The sequence below is a fragment of the Amblyomma mixtum genome, chromosome 6 (genome assembly GCF_055824585.1).
Source record: "Amblyomma mixtum isolate Tamu chromosome 6, ASM5582458v1, whole genome shotgun sequence".
Taxonomy (NCBI): Eukaryota; Metazoa; Arthropoda; class Arachnida; order Ixodida; family Ixodidae; genus Amblyomma; species Amblyomma mixtum.
Window position 1 is genome coordinate 117944362 of NC_143017.1, and position 14024 is coordinate 117958385.

At 50.0% G+C, this 14024-nt stretch overlaps 1 protein-coding gene across 5 annotated transcripts in view; it reads left to right on the forward strand.

Annotated features, from left to right (window-relative positions):
- Dgk (diacyl glycerol kinase 1) overlaps positions 1 to 14024 on the forward strand; it is a 453430-nt gene that overhangs the window by 100985 nt on the left and 338421 nt on the right. The window lies entirely within an intron of this gene.

A 14024-nucleotide genomic window follows, 5' to 3' on the forward strand; every position in this document is an offset into this window, starting at 1 on the left:
CTCGATCGATATTTCGGCTCGAGCCGTCTGTCCGGAACGGCCTTTGCGCGGCCATGCTTTAATGACAAGAGGTACTGGTTAAACGTACGCTCCTTTTTTTTTTTCAAATTTGTGGTAAGGGGTCGGAAGGCGTGCTAGCATTAAAAAATACCATCACCGATTCGTCCCCTTCGAGCCGACGGGGTTCGGCTGAATCGGTCATTATGGTGGGTCGATTCAATCGTGGAAGTTTAAATCGGCCTATCTTTTCCGCGACAAGCACGATACGTCGGAGACTGCGGAGAGCCGATTCAGATATTTTCGGAGGTGTTAGATACAAACTTTAGAAGCGTAGATTACTTGGTGGTAGACGGATGTCGTCGTGGGAATGACACAATAATGAATGAGTAAGTTGGTTGCTTCAGATGCTATCCTAACGCAATAATCCAAGATGTGAGAAGCGCATTGCTTAACTAATGCAGTACATTCAAAGTTCGCTCATTGTCTTGCAAATAATAAAAAAAATGCACTATAATGTTTAAGGAAACAGGATATGATGCAAGCATGTTTTTTTGGGGGGTGGGGAGGGAGTGTTACTCGTGGCCATTACACTGCCACTACAAGAAGAATTGGTCTTTTCTTTTCATGTCACATCTGCTGCGGAGTCATTACGCGCAGCTGTGAACGCTTGGCGATTTTTTAATTACGGATAACGACTCCGCGTTGTTGCAGGTGGCCTTGTTAAATGCACAACCGCACTATAACTACTCTACTCCATTCTAAAGCTCCAGCTACTTTAAACCAGGATGTGATGATTTTGGTAGCATGCCCATGAATGTCATAGTGATACTAGCATTTGCATCTGGTAAGCAAGCTTGTTTGTTGTTTCACAAACGCGCGCACGCACACACTTTGAAAGGCAATAAATGTTTGCAAATTATTGCCCTTTCAGCGCGCATCAATTTCCATATTGTCACCTGGGAAAGTTTTAAATACGCGCCTCTGGTCTTCACTTCTGTTTTTCTCCTCGACTCGAGGTACACTTTTTATCGCCTTGCTTTCCGGATGGTAGAAAAGCACCGCGTTGTTGAGGGATTAAGCGCCACCGAGCGGCCAATGGTCGAAATCATCGTAGTCACCATCATCATCATCCACCAAATGAACTTCGACATACGGCCGGTAATCTTCAAATGTCCCCAGTCTGCGCCAACCGTGTCCGCTTTACACAGGCGGATTGCCTGCGCTTATCTCTCCGTCGGACTTTTCTCTGCCAGTATTGGTTGTAACACTGTCCCTTTGTCAGACCAGTGGCTGCCCGCTCCAAGCAATACATGACATGCCCAGATTCTATTTCTTTTAGTGTCAGCCAGAATCTGGTGAATTCGCAACTATCCACCAAAGCAGCCTCACCCTGCACCCCCCCCCCCCCCCCTCTCCTTTTTCTTCTGTGCCCACGCTGCTTCAAAACCGAGATGTCCAAAGGCCAAAGGCCTCGCACAAATGACACGTCGAAACGAACCAGAGAGAGGAACGACGTATGTAGTACGTAGCGCTCAACTGGGGTTCCCGCCTGTGCGACAGCGGCTCTAACCCTTGTCCTCGAGAGCCGCGCCGTCGCGTCGTTCCGGCTCGAAGGACTTTGAATGACATTCCATTTCCTGAGTCGACACCGAGGAACCCTCCCTTTCCTTCCCATACAGGGCCTGCTTCGTCGTTGGCATCAATGGGCCGGCCCAAGTGTCTCCCAATCGAGAATGCCAGGCTCGTCTCGTCTCATGCGGGGCAGGCTGCCTCTTTCGATTCGTCCGAGACGCTTTCAGTCGTTACGTCGCGCTTTTTCATGAGTCAATATGTCTTCCTTCGGACTTCCTTTTATTTCGTTTTCTTTTTGTTTTCATTCTCCCGGACTTCCTGTCTTATATCGATACGATGACATCAACTTCCGGAGATATATCTGCGCGCGGACTCGCCCTCGGCGTTATGCAATCGTGAGCTTGTGAATCCAAGCGAATAAATTGCTGTTGCGCAATTTCCTTCTCCGTTGCGGCACCTTCGTGTGCTCTTTCATGAACGCCTTGGGCCCTCTCTTCAGTGCTCTGCTCCTTACAATCCGCTGCTTCTATTTGTAGCGAAAGTGCAGCAGAAGACGAAGGGGACATGTGCGCACTATGTGACGTATGTGACTCGACATTTAAGCAGCGGATGCTTCACTTCGTCGTTAGGCGTGAACAAAGAAAAAAAAAAATTCATCGCGACGAAGAAAGCGAAATCTTTTCGTTGAAGAACGGAAATTTCCTCCGATGTTTGAGTAACCGCTACAGGATGCTCTGCTTAGAGAGGGGTAAGGGAGAGAGAAATGGTGGTATGGGAAAGGGAGGGCGGGGCGCAAAAAGAGAAAAGAAGGATGACAAGCAAGTCAGGATCGTCACTGCAAAGGCCACATCACATGGTTTTATGACGTGCGTCCCCCAGTGGCTGACGTTGCGCAACAGAATTCGGAAGCTGCTTCTTCGGGAGACGCATTGATGTGGTTTCCTGCCTCTTGGTCACTGATTATGAGCTTGAATCAACGTGAAGTGGATACTGAGTAATGCTCGACCGTTTTCTTTGCTGATGCAGATATTCTGAAGAAATCGGCGGAAACATTTTTCACGGGGTATGTGCCGTTAGTCGCTTCTAAGTGGTCGTCATCAGCTCGATGGCTACACGAGAAAAGCGCATCCACGCATATAGCTTTCTTGCGTGATTAATTATTTATTATGTGGGCTTTGTTTTTTATTAATCAAGCTAATGTGCGAGCGTCCCTTCGGCCTCGTTTGTTTCTCTTATTTTTTTTTTAACCGTACTTAACCTCTTTTGTGGCCGCATTGTCTGTCCGTGCGTTAGTTAAATTTAGTTTTTCTACGTTCTGTTCGCAGAATTCACTCTCACTCAGAGACGCTACAATATCTTCAGATTCCCAAATCTCTGAATGATTTCAGCACACCGTAATCATGCTTGAAGAAAGCTTTAGAGGAAAACTTCGGTTCTCGTGTTCGCGTGGTTAGTACAGGCACGTCGACGTTTCAGCCGGTGAAAGCCGGGGACCGAAAGAGACCGCTGCGCTCTTTTCCGAGGTAGCCTCGTTGTCAGGCATAGCACGTTTTAGCGGGTTCCTAAGGCGCTTTCCATGTAAAAGGAGCGCGCCGCCGGCAGATGCGTGGAACGGCAGTTCCGAGGTGCGGAGGAAAGAGAGACGGGTTGGGAGAATGGTGGACGGGGGGGGAGGGGGGGGGGGGGGGGGGGTAGAGGGGTGATGCTCGCGACGTGCGCAGGAGCGCGAATGGTCGCACTGCGATGCGCGAACGGCGGCATATGTCGAGTCCGATGCACAACGCAAGCAAACAAGCTCTCGAGAATGCGCCCGCATAGAGGTGGATATATGCAACGCGCGATGCGTGCACGCTCGGAGCTTGCGCGCAGTACTTTTGTTGTTCCTCCTTTTTTTTTTCTCCCCGCCGCTCAGAATTCTCTACCCGGCTGGTTTGTCGACGGTCTCGACAAACTCTGCCTGGTAGCGTGAAACATGTTACTCGTAAACTCCTAATGCTGATATACGTATCCAGCGTCAGCGCCGCCAAGCACATTTTTTCTCCTTCTCGTATAGTTCCATGTTGGGAATAATCCGTCTTTTTTTTTCCTTTTCCCCTTTCGTTTTGCTTTCGTATAGGAAGATGTGAACGTATGCAGCGGTATGTTGAGCTTACCGTATACCTCCAGCCCTATCTGTGTGCGCTTCGCCTTTTGTGCTTTCAGAAGCCGGAAGTGACTTTTCGACTTTCCGGAAGGACCTTGGGCGTCGATTTCGGCGTTCCTTTAAAAGGCAGGAAAGGATGCAGATTTCCCTGCGCTCCCTTCGCATACACGAAGCGCTTTATAACATTTCAGCTCCGCAGACCTGTACCTCGTGCTGCAATCGCATTTTTTTTTTTTTGCATTAGGAATTCTCCTTTAAACGATGCACAGAACTGGAGGTATTCGAGAACACGCTAATCGATTTTTTGTTTGCCTACTCAGGCTTCTGTAGCAACCCTCGCTCGTTCGAAAAAGACGCTAGATTGGTTATACGTCTCAAATATTTCAAGCATGAACGGAGTCACAATGAAAGTAATTTCCGTCGCCCCCCTCTACAGCGTTTCAAACCCGGACTCGCTTCGGGCGTTTAACAGCAGAAGTTGTCATTTGGTGTGCTGCCTAGGCGCCCACCATCATGGCGGACGGTTTGCGAGAAGTGGCGACTACTCCTGTGCAAATATGCGAAAGCTGTGGAGTGAACGTCAGCCTTGGTTAAGTAAATCTTTTTAACAATTTGCTGCCATATTCGTTCTTCTTGTCTCTTTGTTGCTCTTCAGCACCGCCTTGGACACCAGAGCAGGTGACACGACCATTACTTACTAGCTGTCAGCCCTTGAACCAAAAAAAGGAATCATTACAAAATAGAGTGTATGGTTGCAAAAGGCCCTCTTCCGAAGTAAATTGCCGTACACGTCCGTTTTTCTTAGTTTTTTTTCTTTCACTGACAGCCACGCAAGAGCGATTTTCCGAATTTCCTCATCAACGCACCAAGTATAATGAGCGTCCTTTCGTAACTCTCTGAATTGCCCGTGCAGACTCCTTCACCAGTAATTCCTGTCGCGGACAGCTGAAACCTTCGCTTCGAGCGTTGCGTGAGACTCACGACGTCTACTGTATCGTCTGCCAGGTCGAGTTTGTGTAACAGATTGGGCGCAGAATTGGCAAACCTTTGCCTGCGCAAGACCGGCTGATTGAGAACTCGTGCATTTGATATTGACTGGCTAGCTACTGCAACTTTCAGCCAACTACGTATCGAGCCTACATCCTCCCGACCCAGCGTCAGGTTCTTTGACTAGACGTATGACCGCACCGCGTGCCGACACACGGACACTAGGGTCGGAGCGTATGCACAATCACTGCTCTTCTTCATCATCATCATCATCACCACCACCACCACCACCATCATCACCATCATCATCTGTTCATCAGCAGCATCATCATCAGCCTGACTACGCCCACTGCAGGGCAAATGCCTCTCCCATGCCTCTTCAATGTAGACGCACAGGAAGTTAGCATCCATGAGTATCCTCCATTTCTTGTGTGTCCGTCCTATGCTGCGCCATAAATTTCGCAACTGCGTCGTACCAACTCGCTTCTGAGTATCACCTTGCTTATTTAGACCTAGGCCTACCTGATGCTGCGGCACCAGCACTAGGGCCGAAATATTAAAAGACGCTGGTCGAAATTTACCCGGAGACCTCCACTACGGCATCACTCATAGCATGAATCTCTTAGGACTGTTAATACTCATGAGACCGTGAAACCAATCAGCCATCGAAAATGTTTTGGTTATATCGCTGGCCACCAAATGCTTAATATCAATATTGTTACTATCGACAGTGTTACAGCGATAGTGTTACTAGTGGTAGTAACGCTGTCGACAGCAAGACTGTCGACAGCGGTACTATCGCGAGTAATACTATCGATAGCAACATTATCGATAGTAATACTATTGATAGAGATACTATCGATAGTCTATCGATAGTAGCACTATGGATAGTTGTTTTACACTATCGATAGTTTCAAAAAAACTATCGATACTATCGATAGTCAATTTTCCGATAGTTTTGCATCACTAATGGCAACACCAAAAGCCATAGTGGTACATCAATCACCTGGATCAAGTTACTTTAGTTCGCAGTCATGAACTGTTACAGAGGGGGCGCTTACGCACGAGTCAATGTTTGTGTGAATATGAAACACTTCACTGATTTCCCTTGTTAGTTTATATTTGTGTTTGAACAGGATCCTAGTTTCACTAAAAATGGGGGTACACGCCGTACATCCAGTGCCATTCACGTGCGGGAAGACCTATATAGGTCAAACAGGAAGGTGCTTGAATACCCGCCTACGATACCACAAAACTTCTTTGAAAGGAGCTCCATCCTCAAATTTTGCCTTGCATTACAGGAACTGTCCCCGGAATAACCAACCTGATTGTTCTGAAATATCATAACCCCCGTTTTTAATGAAACTAGGATCCTGTACAAACACAAAGATAAACTAACAAGTGAAATCAGTGAAGCGTGTGGGTTTCTAAGTGGACACAGGCCACCATCCACCGCGGGTTCGAGCTTCGCGCGAGCCAAGGGCCCCGATCAGCCGTCACCACACTGGGACACCGATGCGGTGCACTCAACCTCCGCTGGGAGGAGAGCGATTCGCCGCAAAGAAATAGGCCTCCAAGTTCACCAAGGAGACGTTTATTCATGTCGTTCTTCAGCAGTACACACACACTCAATAGTCACCCCGTCCCGGGGGCTCGCGAGGAGCAAGGCTCCGCTGCGCGCACGAAGCGACTCGAGCAATGCGCGCCGCTAGCACGCCGCTGCAGGAGAATGTCCCCGCGGCAGTGCTGTGATCTCTCTCTCGTGTCGACCGTTGGGCCGGTTGCGAGAGAGAGCGGGCAATCAACGCAAGGTACGCCTGTCGGAGGTCGCTGGACCCCGCTGGACAGGCTCGAGCCGCTGCAGGTCAGAGGACACGTGCGGGCGAGCTCGAGTATGCACTGGTCCGAACGGCAAAGGCCGGCACGGACAAAACAGTAGCGTACGCACCTTACGATGTCTCGGAGGGATCTCTCTCTCTGGGCCCCGCTCGGACGGTCGCGCGGCGCGCGGCCGCCCAAAGCGGGTCCCGAATTCCCGCCAAAAGGCGCCAATGGCAAAGGCCCTTGGGGAGCCGGGGCGGAGCTGTGGCTAAATGACAGTGATTAGTCACCCAGCCGCCTCTCCACCGCCTGAGGCGGGAGCAAGGGAAAGAGGAGAAACAACGCGGGAGGCCGGCACAGCCGCGCAGAGGCGACGGCGGAAAGCCAGGATTCCCACAAGCGTTTCATATTCACAAAAACATTGACTCGTGCGTGAGCACCCCCTCTGTAACAGTTCATGACTGTGAATTAAAGTATCTTGGTTCAGGTGACTGATGTATCACTGTGGCTTTTGGTGTTGCCATGCGCTCTTGGTTGTCGAATGAGTATATATTGCGTGTTGTTTCTAATAACCTTTCAGTTGATAGACAGCGCCGATCCTGTTGTTGATAGACAGCGCCGATCCTGTTAAAGCAACACAATAGAAGGAAAAGAATCGTTTTAATGTACCGGCCCAGCGCAAAGCAACGAGCGATTCGTAAATAATGCGTTGAAGCACGCCAGTGCAAAAAAGTTTTGAAAAATAGTCTTGAAAGGTACCAAAGAATTAAAACGCCATGCACCGCAAAATGATGGAGCTCGTGTGGGCGACGTCAGAGCGCTGCACGCAATAATGAAACCGGGGCTGAGCAATGAAGAAAGGATGGGATATAAACACAAAAGAAAAGCAAAACCTTTCGAGGACGTGGATGAGACAAGCCGCTTCATTAAACGTGTAACACGATCGCGCATGCTTGAAACGTCACTGCTTTCCTTCTTCTTTGCGTCTTTTCCGGGCCTTCTGCGCGTGGGATGGAGGCGCGTATGTGGGAGGTAGAGAAACATTGCAACGAGAGCAGCGTGAAGCGTTTTTGAGTGCTTGAAATTGGATCTGCCGGTTCGTCACGAGATGGCACCACTCCTTCTCTCTCTCCCTCTCCCGTCTTTCTCTCTTTCTTTTCAAGAACTAGCATCGAAGAGCAAACGCGGATTACTTTCAGTGTAGACGGACGCATGTGTCTGACAAAAATAAGCCGCTGCTCGTCGCACAGCTCCCACTCCTGCTGCCTGATACCTACAACTGGGTGTTGCCTTAGCGCTCCTTCCTAGTTATCACACTCACTTCAGTTTTGGCCGACGCTTGATGTCTTCGCCTCTCGAGCGCGTGTAGGTGCGGCGTTGCTGCATCCAGCTTTCCAAAGTTGCATATTTTCGGTGTTGTACTTTCGTGAGTGATGCCTGCAAGAACGTGTCGATCTAATCTCCCTCCATACTGACAAGAGAGTGTCATCTATCCATGTTGTCGGCGTCATTTTCATCTTTATGTTTATGTCTATTTTCCATCTCTACCGTATCTGTGGCACGTCCAGTGTCTCCATGTTGTGAACCGTGCAGCCAGATGCCGACGGAAGAAACAACCTTGCCACATACAACAGAAATGTACTAGCGGAGACAAAAGTGGTATACTCCACGCGGAGGGAGCCGGAGCAACAGAAAACTGCGTTGCAACGCCATCTACAGGCGGCAACTAGGATCGAGACTACTAATGCGTGACCTTTATTATCAGCATGCATGTCGCTTCGTTCGTTTCAGTGTTTCGTTCTTTAGCTCGCCAAAATGCCGCAGTTTTCCGTTGCTCCGGCTCCCGCCGCGTGGAGTATACCACTTTTATCCCCGATAGTACATTCGTCAAATGCATTTCCCGCAGGGTTGTCACGCGGGTGATGCTGTATCGGACAGACGGGAAGATGTATCAACGAGCGATTGCGGGAGCACACGAGATATCTGGAACGTGGCACGGCCAGCCACTCAGCCACACACTGCAACAAACCCGATCACTCCTGCACAGCGTTACTCAATTACTGCAAGGCTGTAAACAGGTACACTGAACTGAAAGCACCAGAGACTCCGTTTTCTTACTAACCTTTAAATCCGCTCCCAGTGCTGGGTTCCAAACCGGTTTCTTCCGGTTAACCTCCGTGCCTTTCCTCCTCCTCCTGCATTCTTCAGAGAGGCTATGCATAACACACCATCCTTGTCTCTGCACCAGAGAAGATTGCATGCTGGTACGGCGACATTAGCCTTTTCGTTTCTCCCTCCTCCCTTTTCTTCGCGTGTTTTTATTCGATCCTAGTGGTCTCTGTGTTTTCTTTCCTGATGACTCACCGCGTCGTTTATAAGATGCTCGTGTTGTCAGCTCGGAATTCGTTCGGTTGTTAGTGCACGCGCGTGTGTTGCCTTTCTTTCACCGTCGTCTTTTTTTCGCGCCTGAATTTCGACTGAATCAAGTAATCGGCATTCGCGTAACAGTTGGCGACACTTCTACACAATCTGATGCAACACAAGAACGAAGTGGCTCCTCTCTTTCAAAGGACACCCCTTCCAGCCAATGGCGTCGGCCGAATCTCACGACCCTGATAGCGTGACAATGAAAGGGTGTAGTCCCCTTCCTCCATGGTCGGGGACAGTCCCTTCCCTGCGTTGTCATGCCAGCAGGCTCAAGAGGATCGGCTGATGCTATTGGCTGGAAGGGGGTCCTTTGAAAGAGAGGAGCCACTTCGTTCTCGAGCTGTATCCGCCTATAGTGCGCTCGTAATTGTTGCATGCAAGGACAGATTGTGTGCGCCACCGCCCTGACGTACAGCGGAAGAGCGGGAATGACGATGATGATTATTGTCATTATGATGACGACGTTATATAAACTTCCCAGTTATCGCTGTCGTCATCGTTCGTTCGTTCATTCTGCGCTTCCAAAGGCTGTGCGGCCATAGTGCTTCAGCTGTGGTCTTACAACGGAGCCGGACGAGTCAAGAGATAGGAAAGTTCGCCTATGTCGCCAACGGCGCCTTTAGGTAGACGCACATGGAGGTGAGGGTGCAGCTTAGGAGGCCGAACGCGTCGTTAATGCTGAATAATAATGGCTGAGCGGAACGGCGCGTCAAGCAGCGAAAGCAGCGAGGCACGCTGAGCGTGCTTCGCAGCACGAAGAAGTGAAGCGGCTGAAGGATGCGGCTGTAAGCGCCAAAAGCTGCGAAGGACGCCGAGCACGAGAAGAGAAGCGGCTCATGGCATCGGCTGTATTAAGACGCGAAATCAGCAAGGGCGACCATGCGCGCTGCATTGGTCGAAGAAAAGAAGCGGGTGCTGGCGGCATCACGACCAGCAGCCATGAGATCGGCCAATACGCTTTTAAAAAGTGCATCTACCGTGATCTATGAGGTGTCGTAGGATGTACTACGCCTTTAGTCGAATACAGTTCGTGCTTAAGCAGCCGCGGCGGCTCAGTGGCTATGGTGCTCGGCTGCTGCCCCGAGAGAAGCGGGTTCGATCCCGACCGCGGCGGCTGCACTCCGATATGGAGGCGAAGTGCCAGTGCACATTAAATAACCGCAGGTGGTCGAAATTATCCGGAGCCCTCCACTACGGTGCCCCTCAAAGCCTCAGTCGCATTGGGATGTTAAATCTCATAAAACCAAGCTAAAACCAAGCATTTCATGCTTACTTGTATTCTCGAGGACGGCGTGCTCGGCATGTGCCATGTTCGACCTCTTGCGTTTGGTCACAATAGTAGGGACCGCACGTGGAGGTGGATAGAAGAACCTTTGTGCGCAACACTGCAAAGCAAGGCAATATGCTGGCTGTTGAAATGCTCGCAACACAATTTCTCCACTGTCACGTGGCGCTGACAACACGCAGGGATGTCGACGACAGACTGGCAGTATGGCGTGCATATCGCCAACGCAAGCGATTTGTTTTTGGGGTAGCCTCGGCAACCCAAACAGTAGGAAGCAACTGGGAGCATTTGTCCGTCTTCAGGAGCAGAATGGCTGTGGCTCTCGGCTGCGCTTCATTTAAAGATCACAGGAAAGTTATGAAGACCCTCATAATGCCCCTACATAGTCTCGAACAGCCACGAACACTGCAGAAGCTGTTGGCATGGCCGCGACTCTTTCGGAGAGACCTCTTCGCGTCTGGCCAATGAATTTTGATGGAGACGAAATTCTAGAGGCCCGTGCACTGTGTGATGTCAGCGCACGTTAAAGAACCCCAGGTGGTCGAAATTTCCGGAGCCCTCCACTACGGCGTCTCTCATAGCCTGGGTCGCTTTGGGACGTTAAACCCCATAAACCAAACCAAACCAAACATACGATTTCACCAAACCTCGCGTGGCAAGCAGAACGCGACAGGGTCTGGTGTTGGCGGCGATGAGCAAATAATGGGGAAAGTAAACAAAACTTGTACTGATAGACATAACTGGAACTTGTCACAATTGCCCCCGCTTTTAATCGCCGCCTGTCCATAAAGCAGCGGCAAAGATGGCGCTGCCGTCGCTATCCAACCTTTATTCGAGATGTTTGTAGCCAAATCAGCTCTGGGGACGTGAACGAAGCTTAATGCAGATGACGAAAAGGAGGCATTCTTTAATGAAAGATGGTGATGTTAGCCAGATAATATGCCTCTCAGGCTACTCCAGATGACGATGGCAGGATGAGGTAATGATAATGCACTTTAGCTATTGTAATGTGCCCGTGAGTACACGCAAAGACATACCCTGTATGCGTGGGCGACAGACGGGCAGGCTGTAGTGCTCATTCATTCCATTGTGCTGGCATGCATAGAGAGGCGCACTGTGCTTACACTGAAAGCCCTGGAAAACGGACGAATCGATGGATTCATTGTTTGTGCCGCCTGCCTTTTACTGGTGCGACGCAAGGCGAAGAATCAGGAGCAGAGCTCGGAGCACCTTTTGTGCGTCTCCTTCTCTTCCGCGGCACTTTTGTTAGCGTTGAAAATGCAGCCGCTCTCCGTCAAGAGTTGGCCGAGGACATGCAGTGTTCCGGAGAGGAAGTCGCGGAATAGGTTCTGACAGGACGCAACAAGTATTGATCGGTGGCCCACACATCTGGTCGAAGCTGGGCGTGAATAAAAGAAGAAACTGATTGCCGCGATAGTGGTTGCTCCTTTGTCACGGCTTTCGAGAGTCTGTGCATTGACTGGGCGCCATATAACTCAAGGCTACAAGACGACCGGACGACAAGGCCTGTCATCTTAGCCTTTTTATCGGGGTAGCCTTATGAACGTCTTAAAGTCGTTGTGTTGCGTTGCGTTGGGCCGTGCATCCCAGATTTATTATCTTTTTTTTGCCGGTGGTAACTTGACGTGGTTATTACGGTAGTGTGTCATGTTGTTGCTGTTATCGGCAATTTAATCATAGTCCTTCTCCATGTAACGTAGAGAGAGCAGTCACAGACGCAGGATACCTCCGTCTGTGCGCAAAATCCATGTAATTTCGTTGCTGTTGTTTAATTTCGGCTCACATTTTCCTCATTTCTGTTCTTCTCATTATTGCTCTTCAGCTCTCTTTGTTATTTTTTGTGCTTTTCACGGTAACGCTTTCGGTCGTTATCCGCTCGTAGCCATGCACTGGTTCATTTGCGCAAATTTGGTAAACTTTGATGGTTTGGGGGCGGCGCGCTAAAGTTGAGCTAGGTTTGCACCATGTACTCATATCACATCCAAAATAAATTTCCATGCTTACTGCGTAGACTACGCGGTTACGAAGCAGCCTTAGCGTACATTAGAATGCGCGTTACTGTTGGGGATTGAGCGCTATCCGGCCTCGACAGGATCCAATGCCACGAGGTAACCAGAAGTCTTTCTCCTCGGTACACGTGCAGAGCTGTGACCCTGGGTCATATAGCTGTTGCTCTCATTAAAAAAAGAAATGAGAAGACAAAAAAGGAGGGATCCGAAAGAGGTATACAGGGTCTGCCCTGAAAGTAATGAGACAAGTCTCGGCGGGAAGCGCGCACGCGCTAGATCAGGAAACCGGTTTTGGGGAAAGAAGGGCAAACCTTCAGCTTTTCAATGCGGCGAGCCTAGTTGTCTGCGAGCAGGCGAAGCGAGTAGACCTGTTTGAGCGTGTAACCATGTTTCGTCGCTGCGTTGAGGAAACCACGGAGCGAACGTTGGAACAGCGCTACACGGTGAAGCTTTGCATTAAACTGAATAAGTCGCCTACCGAGACATTCGACGTCATCAAGGTAGCATGTGGGAATAATGCAATGTCGCGGTCACAAGTGTTCCAATGGCACGAAGCATTTACAAACGGCCGGGGCGACGCTCACTACAAGCATCTGGGCACCCGTCGATGACGGTTATGGACGGTAATGTTGACTGTGTGGTCCTGAACGTCTTCACGGCCGTTTGTAAATGCTTTGTGCCATTGAAACACTTGCGACCTGGACACTGCATCATTCTTGCATGCTGTCAAATGTCTCCGTAGGTGATTTACTCAGCTTATTGCAAAGATTGACCGCGTAGCGCTGTTCCAACGTTCGCTCCATGGTTCCCTTGACGCAGCGACAAAGCTACACGCTCGAACAGATCCACTCGCTTGGCCTGCTCGAAGCCAACTGAGCTCGTTGCAATGTGAAGCTGAAGGTTCCCCCTCCTTCCCACAAAGGCGGTTTCCCGATCTTGAGCATGCACGCGCCACGTCGCGACTTGTCTCATTACTTTCAGGACAGACCCTGTATATCTCTAGCGCTTTCCTCGTTTGGTGCGAGATGCGTAAAGAGAAAGGAAATGCTTTTGGCACTCGTCGCTGTTCCCCGTGGCGGCGATAAATTCACCACGTCGAACACCACTGCCCTTTGTGGGCACATCCACTCTCAGGAGAAGGTTTCAGTATAGCGTACACCGCTTAGCTTTACCGCGACAACCAGTTGCCGGTGCGTATGCGCAGATGACCCCGAGCAGTCATGTGCACCCTTGGTTTCCTTGCTGGTAACCCGTCGTAGCAATTCGCACATGCACTGGATGCTCGGGTCGTATTAAGCGGTAAAGCTAATCGATGTACACTATGTTTAATACTTAGGGGTAACACGAGAAATGGTAAAACCGGCTCTTAACGAGGAGAAAAGGAGGTTTCACCGGGAATCAGGAGCGCAGTTCCAGGTTCCTCCTCTCAAGCACTTTGCGCTTTTTTATTTTCTTCTTCGCGGTGAAAGCTACTTTTCCCCGATTTATGAGCAGATTTAACCATTTCGCTTGTTCCCTCTAAGGATGACCCATACTGTCTGCTACGCTGAAATTTCTATCAGATTAAGCGCCACATGAGAACCGATTGGATTGGATTGTAAAACATTTATTGCGTAGAGAACAGGTTGCAGGAGACACGTACTAGATGGTCGCTAGCCCATGGCTGGCGGCGACCTCATTAGTCTGCTCGATTGCCCGTATTTGAATCTTGGGGTCCGAGCTGACCAGCACTGCCTCCCACCGCTCGGGAGAAGGGAGC